The sequence below is a fragment of the Carcharodon carcharias genome, chromosome 4 (genome assembly GCF_017639515.1).
Source record: "Carcharodon carcharias isolate sCarCar2 chromosome 4, sCarCar2.pri, whole genome shotgun sequence".
NCBI classification, from domain to species: Eukaryota; Metazoa; Chordata; class Chondrichthyes; order Lamniformes; family Lamnidae; genus Carcharodon; species Carcharodon carcharias.
Genome location: NC_054470.1, coordinates 50,423,554 through 50,436,128, shown reverse-complemented (window position 1 = coordinate 50,436,128; position 12,575 = coordinate 50,423,554).

The window sequence follows — 12,575 nt, the reverse complement described above, 5'->3', positions numbered from 1 at the left end:
GCCAGAAGTGCCGAGTGGATGATTCATCTCGGCCTCCTCCGGAGGTCCCCAGCATCAAAGAAGCCAGTCTTCAGCCAATTCAGTTTACTCCACGTGATATTAAAAAATAGCTGAAGGCACTAGATACTGCAAAGGCTATGGACCCTGACAATATTCCGGCAATAGTACTGAAAACGTATGCTCCAGAACTTGCCGCGCCCCTAGCCAAACTGTTCCAGTACAGCTACAACACTGGCATCAACTGGCTATGTGGAAAATTGCCCAGGTTTGTCCTGTACACAAAATGCAGGACAAATCCAACCTGGCCAATTACAGCCCCATCATCTACTTTCGATTTTCAGTAAAGTAATGGAAAGGTTCATCGACAGTGCTATCAAACGGCACTTGCTTAACAATAATCTGCTCACAAATGCCCAGTTTTGGTTCCGCCAGGGCCACTTAGCTCCTGACCTCATTACAGCCTTGGTTCAAACACGGACAAAAAAGCTGAACTCCCGAGCTGAGGTAAGAGCAACTGCCCTTGATATCAAGGCTGCATTTGACCGTGTGTGGCAACAAGAAGCCTAAGCAAAACTAGAGTCAATGGGAATCAGGGAGAAAATCTCTACTGGTTGGAGTAATACCTAGAACAAAGGAAGATGTTTGTGGTTGTTGGAGGTCAGTCATCTCAGCTCCAGGGCATTACTGCAAGAGTTCCTCAGGGTATTGTCCTTGGCCCAACCACCTTCAGCTACTTCATCAAAGATCTTCCTTCCATCATAAAGTCAGAAGTGGGAATGTGCGCTGATGATTGCGCAATGTTCAGCACCACTCGTGGGTCCTCATACTGAAGCAGTTCATGTCCAAATGCAGCAAGATCTGGACAATATCCAGGCTTGGGCTGACAAGTGGCAAGTAACATTCACACCACATAAGTGCCAGGCAACTACCACCTCCAACAAGAGAGAATCTAACCATTATCCCTTGATGTTTGATGGCATTACCATCACTGAAACACCCACTATCAACATCCTGGAGGATACCATTGACCAGAAACTGAACTGGACTAGCCATTCAAATGCTGTGGCTACAAAAGCAGGTCAGAGGCTAGGAATCCTGTGATGAGTAACTCACTTCCTGACTCCCCAAAGCCTGTCCACCAGCCACAAGGCACAAGTCAGGAGTGTGATGGAATACTCCCCACTTTCCTGGATGAGTGCAACTCCCACAATACTCAAAAAGCTGGACACCATCCAGGACAAAGCAGCCTGCTTGATTGGCACCACATCCACAAACATTCATTCCCTCTACACTGACACATAATGGCAGCAGTGTGTACCATCTACAAGATGCACTGCTGGAATTCACCAAGGCTCCCTTGACAGCACCTTCCAAGCCCACAACCACCAACTAGAAGGGCAAGGACAGCAGATAGATGGGAGCACCACCACCTGGAAGTTCCCCTCTAAGTCACTCACCATCCTGACTTGGAAATATATTGCCGTTCCTTCACTGTTGCCTGGTCAAAATCCTGGAACTCCCTCTCTAACAGCACTGTGGGTGTACCCACACCGCATGGACTGCAGTGGTTCAAGAAGGCAGCTCACCACCATCTTATCAAGGGCAACTAGGGATGGGCAGTAAATGCTGGCCTGGCCAGTGAAGCCTACATCCTATGAATGAATTTAAAAAAGCACTTTCCATGGTCATCAAGTCCTGAATTGGGACTTGAACACAGAGCAAAGGTAGGGATCACTGCGCTACAAGACCACCTTGCTCCGACAACAGGAGACCCAAAAAACCTATTAAAGGACCTCATTAACAGACAGCAAGATAATACAAGTGTACAACCCAAGTGAAAAAGATTAACAGGAAAGTCTTCAGAGACAATTGGGCGAGATCAGTACAAATTTCCAGTTACCAAATGCTTGAGTTCCAACAATAATATTGACACCATTAGATAAATTGCATGGGTACAACAACCTTAATGGAATACAGTTTTTCTAGTAACTTTTCTTGGTTACACTTCACTTTTTATTTTGTATTGGACCTTAGAAGAAATTCTTAAACAAGAGGTCAGCGGAACAGAATCATGAAAGAAGGAAGGCGTGGTTCTCAAAACAACAACATTCATTGTACCTCAAAGAGTGCCAAGACATCCAACTGGAAGCTACTAAATCCAGCTGCACCTTTGAAAAGTCAATGTTAACGTAATGCTTGAGGTTGCAGAACAAACTAATCAAACATAGTTTGCCTGATACACAATGGAAGACGGTGTATACTGGCAGCTTAATTTGCCATCATCCAACCCTAATTAGCCAGAGTCCATGAGGTCCATAGGCATCTTTCTCTATTCAGTGTAATTCTGCATGCCACTCTCATTCCTTCCTCTGTCCAGTTTCTGATGTTGCCCACTCATTCAGTCCTTCTCTGATCTGGCCTGTTCTTTCTTGACGATTCACCTTCTATTTGCCAACACTAGACCCTCAATCCACCTTTTCAAATAGTCACACTTTCTCAATTTTCACTTCTTTACTTCCCATGAGATGCTGGGACTCCAATTTTCCTGCAGACAAATTCATTGGTTCTTCGCTCTGCCAGCTGACTCTAAGCAGCCACATTTCAAAAGCTGTAATCCTATTCTCTTCATCCTTATTAGGGGTTTAGCTGTCACACTCATCCAGACCAGAGATGTTGCAAGTTGCTTTTTTAAGTGCAAGCCAATGTTGGATGCCCTCCATATTTCATTCAGCTGCCATGGCTTCTACCAGTCAGAGTCAACTTGCCAACCAATCAGCACTTTCCTCATACAGTATAAATTGTTGTTTTCCTCTTTACATTTGGTATTCTTGTGAAGTGTCCTGATGAGTGCAAGACAAAAAGCTTTGACATATCTCTTTTTTCAGCAATACTTGAGGATTATGTGCAGTTGACCCTCAAATTGCCACATGCTCATGATAGACCATAACTAAACAGTTAATTGACTCCTCCACGCTTACTGTCAAATATAATAGAGTGCTTGGCACATCCTTTGATGACTGCATAAAATGTTTGTTCTCATTTAATGCCAATCTTGTAAAAGACATTTTCGTAAATTTTGAATCTCAAGATGTTGCAGCGTAGGATTAATACAATCTGACCTTCAATCAGCATGTTCCTTACCTCAATTTCCTCCTGCTCATTTATGCCAGCATTTGCCTGGTAATACCCCTTGAAACCTGTTACCGAAATGGTTGGATGCAGTTGTACAGCATTCTTCTGTCAGAGAAGTATAATAATGAGGGGAGGTGTGAGGCTATCACTTCTTCTGCAGCATAAGAATCAGGCAATGCTTCTTGTGTCACATCTGCAGTGTCAGCTGTGGAGCCAAATTGGATTAATTGGTAGCATCCCTGTCTGAGTTAGAAGATTGTGGTTAAATATCCCTCTACAGGGCTCCAGCACTTAATCTAGGCAGATTGTTTAGCACAGTACATTGGGAGTATTGCATTATTGGAGGTGCTCTTGTTTGGATAGGATATTAAACAATCTGTTTTGTCAGCTGGATATTAAAGCCTGCATCACACCATTCAGAGAAGAGGAGGAAGTTCTGGACATATTTTTAAGTCAACACTAACAAAATTGGATTGAGTAGCAATTCATTTACTTGCTGTTTATGAGACCGGCCCTGGAAGGTAAAAAAAAAATCTGGCCCTTCAAGAGTGCCACAACGTGGAAGTGACCAAGGTTAGCAAGCTGCCGATCTTCTGTTTGGGCCACACTTCACTTTACAAGACCTTCCCTTCAACTTTAAATCATCAAATCCATTCAACAAACCACAGACCTGCCACATGGGAGGCCAGAAACCATAAATCAGAAACTGAATTTACTGTAATCTGTAAAAGTGCACAATCTTTATCTGTATCCAATCTTTATGTGTGTGTGTTTGTGCGTGAAACCAAGGGTACTCAATAACTCTATTTATGAAGCCCAAGATCCAATACGCTTTGTTAACAAATTTCTCAATGTGACTTGCCACCTTCAAATATCTATGCACACGCAGTGCCAGATTCCTCTTGCTATGACCTTCATAGAGACCAATAACTTTTTTTTAAAAAGCTTTGAGCTTTTTTGTGGGCATCACCATCTTGCCAGCATTAATTGCCCTTCAGAAAGTGGCAGTGAGTGGCTTGCCTAGGCCACTTAAGAGTCAATCATATTACTGTGGGTTTGGAGTCATATGTAGGCTAGCAGATTACCTTCCCTAAAGGGGATTAGTGAACCAGATGGGTTTTCACAATGGCTTCATGGTTATCATTAGACTTTTAACTCCAGATTTCTTTTGAATTTGAATTTCACCATTTGCCATGGTGGGGTTTGAACTTGGGTCCCCTGAAGCAGGGCCTTGGAATTATTAGTCCAGTGGCAATACCACTACAGCACCACCTCTCTTTCTCTTGATGGCTGACTGGATGACATGACAAAATTTCATGTTTTAAGACAGCCAAACAAATTAAATACGCTATCGACTAAATACTATTTTTGTAGGCTATTTATACTTTAATCTACAGAACAGAACTTTCTCCTTTTATTTCTAACACAACCATAAAACCCACTTCATTGTCCCTTAAGCTGTCACTCAATTTTTCCAGACCCCATCCAAAGTGATTCTTAGCTCCCAAGGGTTTACTTCCATTCCTTTTCTTTCCCAGTCTGGTAATTTTTAATCCCAGAATTGTCTTTCACATTGAGGGTTTTTCCTGAGGATTTTCCCTCTGGTGCTAGCTAGGCAAATCTTCCAACCTCATTTCAAAATCTCACAAGTTTGGTCTTTTCAGTGTGAACGCAAGCTCCTACCTGTATATCTGCATGGTGAACCATAGAAACTTTTGGCCTCGAGCAACTCCGTCTATTCCAGATCATGGCAGATTGACCTGTCTGTAAGTTTTCAGGTCCACCTTAGAAACCCTTCCCCTCTCAATGCCAATCTCCTTAGCAATGTGAATCACATGGGCCCTGTATCCAGGTAGAAATGCTGATCACCTATCTTTGAGATCCCAACTCTCTTTTGGTTTAGAAGTAACTGGACAATTTAAAGCATAACTGTTAACAACCTGACATTCTCAACAGCTTCCTGGGACTTTGGAGACTAACGGTCTAACAGCTGTAAACACAGATGCTACTACAGTTGTCTCCAAGTGTGAACACCATACTCCTTCTTTCCAGCAAAATAATCCAGACCTCCCTCTATTCTTTACCAGCCACATCCAGCCCTGTTGTTAGGCAGACTTTAGGACAGGTCACACTGTCCCCTTCATTTAACCCTACTGTAGAGACATAGGTCCCAATTTTGTTGAGTCATGGAGACTCTGCAAACCTTCCAAAATTGTGGGCAGGATTCAGACCTGAAAGTTCTGCCCCCATTTTCAAAAGATCCTATTTTTGCAACTAGGGGAAAAGGGGAGGGCATGACTCACACATGAGGGAAATCTGAACTCAGCAGCGCCATTTTGACTCAGTGCTGAGTTCAAAAGGACACCATTTTGACTGTAGAAAGGTGTGGGATTAGCAAATTTTTACAGTAGACATAAATGCTCATGAAGGGTGGAGAAGGTCTGTAGAACTGTCAAGCTGTAAAGTTATTTAAATCCCCAGCCCCTTAAAGATTGAAAGAAACAGCTTGCCTTTGTCAGTAAGAGGTAAAATAAACTCAAGCTGTTCTTAAAATCCTCAGTTCTTTATGAAAACAAAAAAAGGCTGCCGATGTCTGTAAGGGGTTTAAAAAACCTCTATTCTAGTGGTTAAAATAGCTGTTTGTTGATGCTTCCCCAAGGAATATCATCATACCATTGCTAATACTTGGCTGCTTTCCACAACCTATAATTATCTCAGCAGGGACCCTAGGTTCATGGTTTGATTGACAGCTCAAAGAGGTTATTAGGTGATTAGCTATCTCTGATGTGTGGTTAAAATACCAATCTGTTTTTATAACAAATTAAGTACTTGAATGGATTAAAAAATTTTGAATAGATTTGTATGAAATGCATTTCTTTTTAATATAGTGAAGGTTATAATTGAGTTTTAGATCTTTATTTTATTTATTCTCACCATGGCTACTGAGGCGTGTCCATGGTAATTACTGGATGAGTTGGCATAGAGGAAAAAGAGTGGTGGGTGGATTGGCATGAATTGGCATTGGAGGCTATAAGAGGCCATGTGGTAGGCAGAGGCATGTGTTGACATGTAGGATATGAGGGTCCATGGAGGTTGGTGGGGCATGAGTTGATATTGAGGGTATGAGGGCCCATGGGGTTGGGTGGAGGATGAGTTAGCATCGAGGATATGATGGGCCATTGGTGGTGGGTGGGGCATGTGTTGGCATGGATCAGAAATGGGGAGTGGGTGGAGGTGAGAGGGTGTGGATGATGAGGGCTATAGGGCCTAAAATATGGGCAAACAACTGGGACAAAGTCCCACAGAAGTAAAGTTGTCCTTTTAAACAGCCTGCCTCAGCACTCGGCCGCCACTGTGGCCATCTCCAATCTGCATCCAGAGGCAATGGGCCTGACTGTATCCTGCAATAACCGCTCCCCTGGGATGAAAATCCTGCCATTCAGAGGAGTTTCGCCTGAGGTGATTGCAACAAACTGGGAAATTTCTTGACTCATGCTACCCACCTCAGGAGCGAAAATCTGGGACACAGTCCCAAAACATAACAACCTTATAAAGCCTCATATTTATAACATTCAGGGGAGAATTGTTCCCATGATGAGTGGGCTGAGCGGGCGTGGGCACAGGTAGGCACGGATGTGATCGCCGCCCGCGATCAGGCCTGTGCTGCCATTTTATGTGGGCGGACCAATTAAGGCCCAGCATATTTCTCGACTCCCGAGGATAGCAGGAGTGGGCGGGCAGCAGCGGGAGTGCAATGACTGCAGGGTCTAATGGCGACCCAGCAGCCTGTTTAAATGAAGGCCTGGCAGTCTTTGCAAGGTTGCTCACAAATGGCCGGTAGAAGGGCTCACCAGAGGGCTTCTGGTGAGTAGGCAAGTCAAGAGGATAGGGCAGCGGAGCAGGCCAGGTTAGAGGGTAGGGCAGTGGGGCAGTGTGCCCTGCGGTTTTCAGGTGAGTGCCTAGCTGCCCTCCTGGAGGAGGTGGCAGCACGGTGGGAGGTCCTGCTTCCAAGAGACGGGAGGTGGAGGCCTCCCCACCTGACCAAATGTGCATGGGAGGAGGTGGCCGAGAGTGTGAGCTCCCACGATGTGGTGTGGTGCACGTGGGTCCAGTGCCGCAAAAGATCCAACAAGCTCTTGCACTCAGGAAGAGTGAGTACCATGTTGACTGAAGTTACTTAATGCAGCCATCACCCTTTCCCCACAAACTGCCCATCAGCAACTCTGAGTGCAGTGGCAGCACTGAATCCTTCATGGCATATATCCCTTGCTGGGTGGGCCAGCAGATATTGCCCATGCCTAGTTCACCCTGAGAGGGTTGAGCTAAGATGGGTTCTGCACCCTCAGCATGTGTGACACTAACACCCAGAGTATATAATCGGGGGGAAACTCAAGGACCTGCACCTAGGCGCAGTGCTGGAACTGGAAAGCACGTCAAAGTCAGGGTGCTAACATGCTGGGAGGGGAGCTTCCAGGTGGCGGGGCACCCATCCATCTGCTAGTCTTTGAGCTCCACGTGTTTGTGCCTCCTTGCTTAGCAAAGTAACACCTTGTGGTGCCACATGTGATGGAGGCAGCATTTGGGCAAGAGGGGGTCAACCCTGGCTTGAGTGTGCTGCAGCTACAGGGTAACGAAGAACTGGAGTCCTGCAATGTCCCACTCTGGTTGGGTTGGCAGGGATGGGATGGGAATCCAGGTACAGGGTGGACTAATCAATGCTCCTCTCTCTTTTTCAGGAGAAGACTGCACACAATTCCGCCGAGCGAATGTGGACTGGCAGAGGCCAGGCCTAGTTGGCCATCTTGACTCCTTTTGTACAGCGGGCCATGGATCTGGAGAGGCGCCATGTGCCCAGGTCCACTGGTGGCGGTGAGGCTGGTTTGCCACGGGAAGGTATGTTTGCCGAGCATTGAGGTCACCATGTGTGTCCCAGCAGCCATGGCACTGCTGAATGTGATTGTAGTTTGCAACATGGGTTGACCATTGAGATAACTCATCATAAAATGATGAGCGGTGATGTCGGGCGAGCGTCCTGACGTCACCGCAGGCCATCGTGATATTTAGGTGGGCATGCGTGCGATGTTCTCAGATGTGCTCCCGCCATTAATTAATCAGTTACTAAAGGCCTTTGAGGCAGCAATTGTGTGCAATTTTTCTGAGCCCGTGCGATCTTCAAAACTTTGCATGGGTGCAACGGGCAGGAGGGTAGGATACATTTGTATAAACCTCATCCACGGGCAGGATAAGAAGGGTGAGTGAGGTCGTGAATGGTATCTGTTAGATAGTTAATTGTGAAAGTTTCTGATACTTGCCTGTGTGAGCAAGAATACTTCAAAAATCATACCAGCTGCTTGGACAGGAGTAACAGCCTTCAGGACAGGAGTCTACAGTAAAGATCATTTTTGGGGCCTGCAGGTTTCAAGAAGCCTTCCCTTAGCCTGGAAATCGGAGTTGTGCTCTCCACTGGATGCACCTCCTCTGAGGAGGGAGGGAGGGCCAGAAGGGGAAGGAGGCCAGGAATGCACATTCAGTCTCCAAGGGAGCCACCTTTGGGAGGAAGGCCACAGGCACAAGTTGCGCAGGGCCAAGGCAGAAGGGGCCGCAGAAGATGCCATTATCCTGCTGCCAGGGTATACAGGTGGAGAAGCAGCTACCTCAATATGTCTGAGGTGCTGTGCTGATGGAGGGTCCTTCTCTAAAGGGAGACATTCACCTCCATCTGTCAGATGATTGGCCCTGAGATCTGAGCAAACTATGTGGGTGGGCAACCCATGCCAGTGGCGCTGAAGGTCACAGCTGCCCTCAACTTCTATGCTTCTGGCTGTTTCCAGGGGTTGGTGGGTCATTTTTGTGGAGTGTCCCAGATCAGCTGTTCACACTTTTGTCAAGCAGGTGACAGACATTCTGTTCAGGCGCGCATTGACCCTCATCCTGTGCTGCTGGGACAAGGCCAGGCAGACAGAGCAAGCTAGAGGATTCTGCAAGGCTGTGCAAGGTACCCAGGCAGCTCCCATAATGCCTACATCCTCAGACACTCCCAGGTGCTGGGGCTCTTCAGTGCTCCAGCCCGGCTGGACGGATGGCTGTTAGATGACATGGGCTATCCCCTCAAAAGGTGGCTCATGACGCCTCTCCACCATCCAAGAACAGAGGCTGAGCAGTGGTACAATAGGAGCCATGGCTCCATAGGGCTGTGGTGAAGAGAACCATCGATCTTCTCAAGGTGCGCTTCCGATGCTTGGACCGCTCGGGAGCGCACTCCAACACCCCCCAGATCGCAGTGTTGCTGTTGATGGTTGCATGCTGTGCTCACCACAATGGAAAAGGGCGATGCAGTGGACAGGGAACTTGTAGACGCGGTTGCTCCAGATGCACACAATGAATCCAGCAGTGAGTCCGAGGATGAGCACACAGAGAATGCTGAGGGGATAGATGCTGATCCAGGCATTTTCCAGGGAGGCAGGGACACCCAGGAGGCTTTAATCCAAAGAAACTTCAGCTAGCCCACCACATATGGACCTTCAACACAAACCAGAGCTGCAGGTTCTGTACTCGATACCTGAGAGCAACATCTGTCTGGTTAGGAACATTAACTATGTGCCTTGTCAATAAAGCTCAATGACAAACAAGTCACTCATAACATCATGGGTTCCCATACACATGCAGAAGTAAGGAATCACCCTGAGCCAGGCTCACCTATCAAAATTTAATGAGATTACAAAATTAACTTCAGAAACCAAAAAAAAATGTTGCACATCACACCAAGCCTTCAATAAACTACTGTGGGCCAACATAAAAGCACCGGTGAGAAACCCATGGTGTGCCTAAGGTGCTTTAAGTTTATGCTTACGGCTGCTACGTCTAGGTGCACCTCCCTCGCCGGCACTGGCATCTGAGACAGCCTGCTCACTCTGCTGTGCTGTTGGCCTCAATGACCTTGGTGGGCATCATTTTATCTGTGGAGCCTGTCCTGGTCCTGCCTGGGAGGGAGCAGCCAGTTCCACAGCTGGCATCTCCCCAGTCGCCGCAGCCTCATCGGATATCACAGTCACTGGCAGAGAGGTGGAGGAGCAGCTGCCCTCATCCGGAGTGCTCTGTGAGGAGCTCACAGAGACGATAGGCAGCTGCTGCCCTGACATGAGTTCACTTTGGATCTCCCTGCTCACCATGATGGATGGGCACCAAGCAGGGATACTTGGTGCCCAAGCCATACTATACGGGCACTGACCAGCTGAGGTCAATGCTGATGTGAGGGATTTCTCGTCCACGCGCATCCCCAGGAAGCCCTGATTGGAGGAGTCTCTCCATGAGGGTTGCCACTCTCTCCATGGAGGAAACATGGCGCTCAGCACTGAGGCTCATTGCATCGGCGATCGTCCGCGTGGACTCCTCTGGCATGGAGACCATGTCACACATAGCCTCATGTATCTCTGCTGGATCCTCCCGCACACCCTGCTGCACTTACAGCATTTGATGCCTCACAGACGACTCCAGGGGCACATCACCAGCCACCAACTGAGCATGCGCCTGGTCCCCTGAAGTCCTCCGACTGCCAGCGCCCTGGGCACTCCCTGTCCCTGCTAGCTCCTCCAGCAACTGTGAAGTCCCCTCACCGCTGTGTCCCGGGACACTAGCTGAAGATCTAAATCGCACCGAGGTGCTAGTATCAGCGCTGGTGCCTGCCTGGCAGAGATGGTGTGATGCTGGTGAGTCTATTTTCTCTGGGCCCTCAGGGATGAGAGGTGGCCCCTCTGTCTCCTCCTCCCAGCCCTGCTCCAGTGATGCTGAAAGGAAGAACAAGGACATTTGAGTAGTTACAGTGCAGACAATGTCAATTTGCATGCTGGTCCCCCGGATCATTATGCGCTCATCCTTCCATAATCAATGGGAAACCCATGTTGCACACTTCAATCACTGAGCATTCAGCAGTGGCACGGCTGCTGGGACACACATGGTGACCTCAGTGCACGGCAAACATACCTCCCCCTGGCACCACAGCCTCACCAGCACAGTTGGACCTGGGGGCATGGCACCTCTCCAGATCCATGGCCTGCTGCTCAAAAGGTGTCAGGATCATCAACTGGGCTTGTCCCCCACCAGTCTGCATCTGTTCTGTGGAATTGTGTGGTGTCTTCTCCTGAAAAGAAGAGAGGAGCATTGATTAGTCCACCATGTACCTGGATTCCCATCGCATCCCTGCCAGCCTAACCAGAGTGGGACATTGCAGGACTCCGGTTCTTCATTACCCCGTACCTGCCGCACAGTCACACAAAGAAGCCAGGGCTGAGCCCGCCCCCCCCACTTTGCCCAAATGCTGCCTCCTTCACATGTGGCACCACAAGGTCTAACTTTGCTAAGCAAGGAGGCACAAGCACGTGGAGCGCAAATACCAGCAGATGGATTGATGCCCCACCTCCCAGAAGCACCTCACCCAGCATGTTAGCACCCTGACTTTGACATGCTTCCAAGTTCCAGCACTATGCCTAGGTGCAGATCCTTGAGTTTCACCCCCATTCTACACTCTGGGTGTCAGTGTCACACAAGCTGCGGATGCAGAGCCCATCCTAGCTCAACCCCCTCAGGGTGAACTAGACATGTACAATATCTGTTGGCACATTCAGCGAGGGATACAAGCCGTGAAGGATTCATTGCCGTTACTGTACTCAGAGTTGGGTGATGTTGGGGCAGGGGGGGCGCTGCTGGGGTGGAAGGGTGATGGCTGCATTAAGCGACCTCAGCCAACATGGTACTCACCCTTCCTGAGTGCAGGAAGTCATTGAATCTTTTGTGGCACTGGACCCATGTGCGTCACATCACATCATGGGAGCTCACACTCTTGGCAACCTCCTCCCATGCACATTTGGTCAGATGGGGAGGCCTCCACCTCCCGTCCCTCAGAATCAGGATCTCCCTCCATGCTGCCACCTCCTCCAGGACGGCAGCTAGACACTAGAACCAAGGGGCACACTGCCCCACTCCCTACCTTCCAGCCTGCCCTGCCTCGCTGGCATTCCCTCCGGTCAGCCCTGCACCGCTGACCTACCCTCTGGCCAGGCCTGCCCTGAAGGCCTACCCTCCGACCATGCATGCTGCACAATAGCCCTCTGCTGTGCTCTTCTGCCAGCCAATGTGAGCAGCCTTGCAAAGGCTGTCAGGCCTTCATTTAAACAGGTTGCCAGGTCGCCATTGGACCCGATGGTAAGTGCGCGCCCACTGCTGCCCGCCCACTCCCGTTATCCTCAGGAGTCATGAAATACGCAGAGCGAGCCTTAAATGGCCCACCCGCGTAAAATGACAGTGCGGATCTGATCACAGGTCCACGCCTGCTCCCGAACTGCCCACATAACATGGGGAAAATTGTCCCCATGGAATTTTTTCCACATAAGCTCCTGTGACTTTAAATGTTTATTGCTTTTGTGTAAAAGAAATTTGTTGCGCACAGT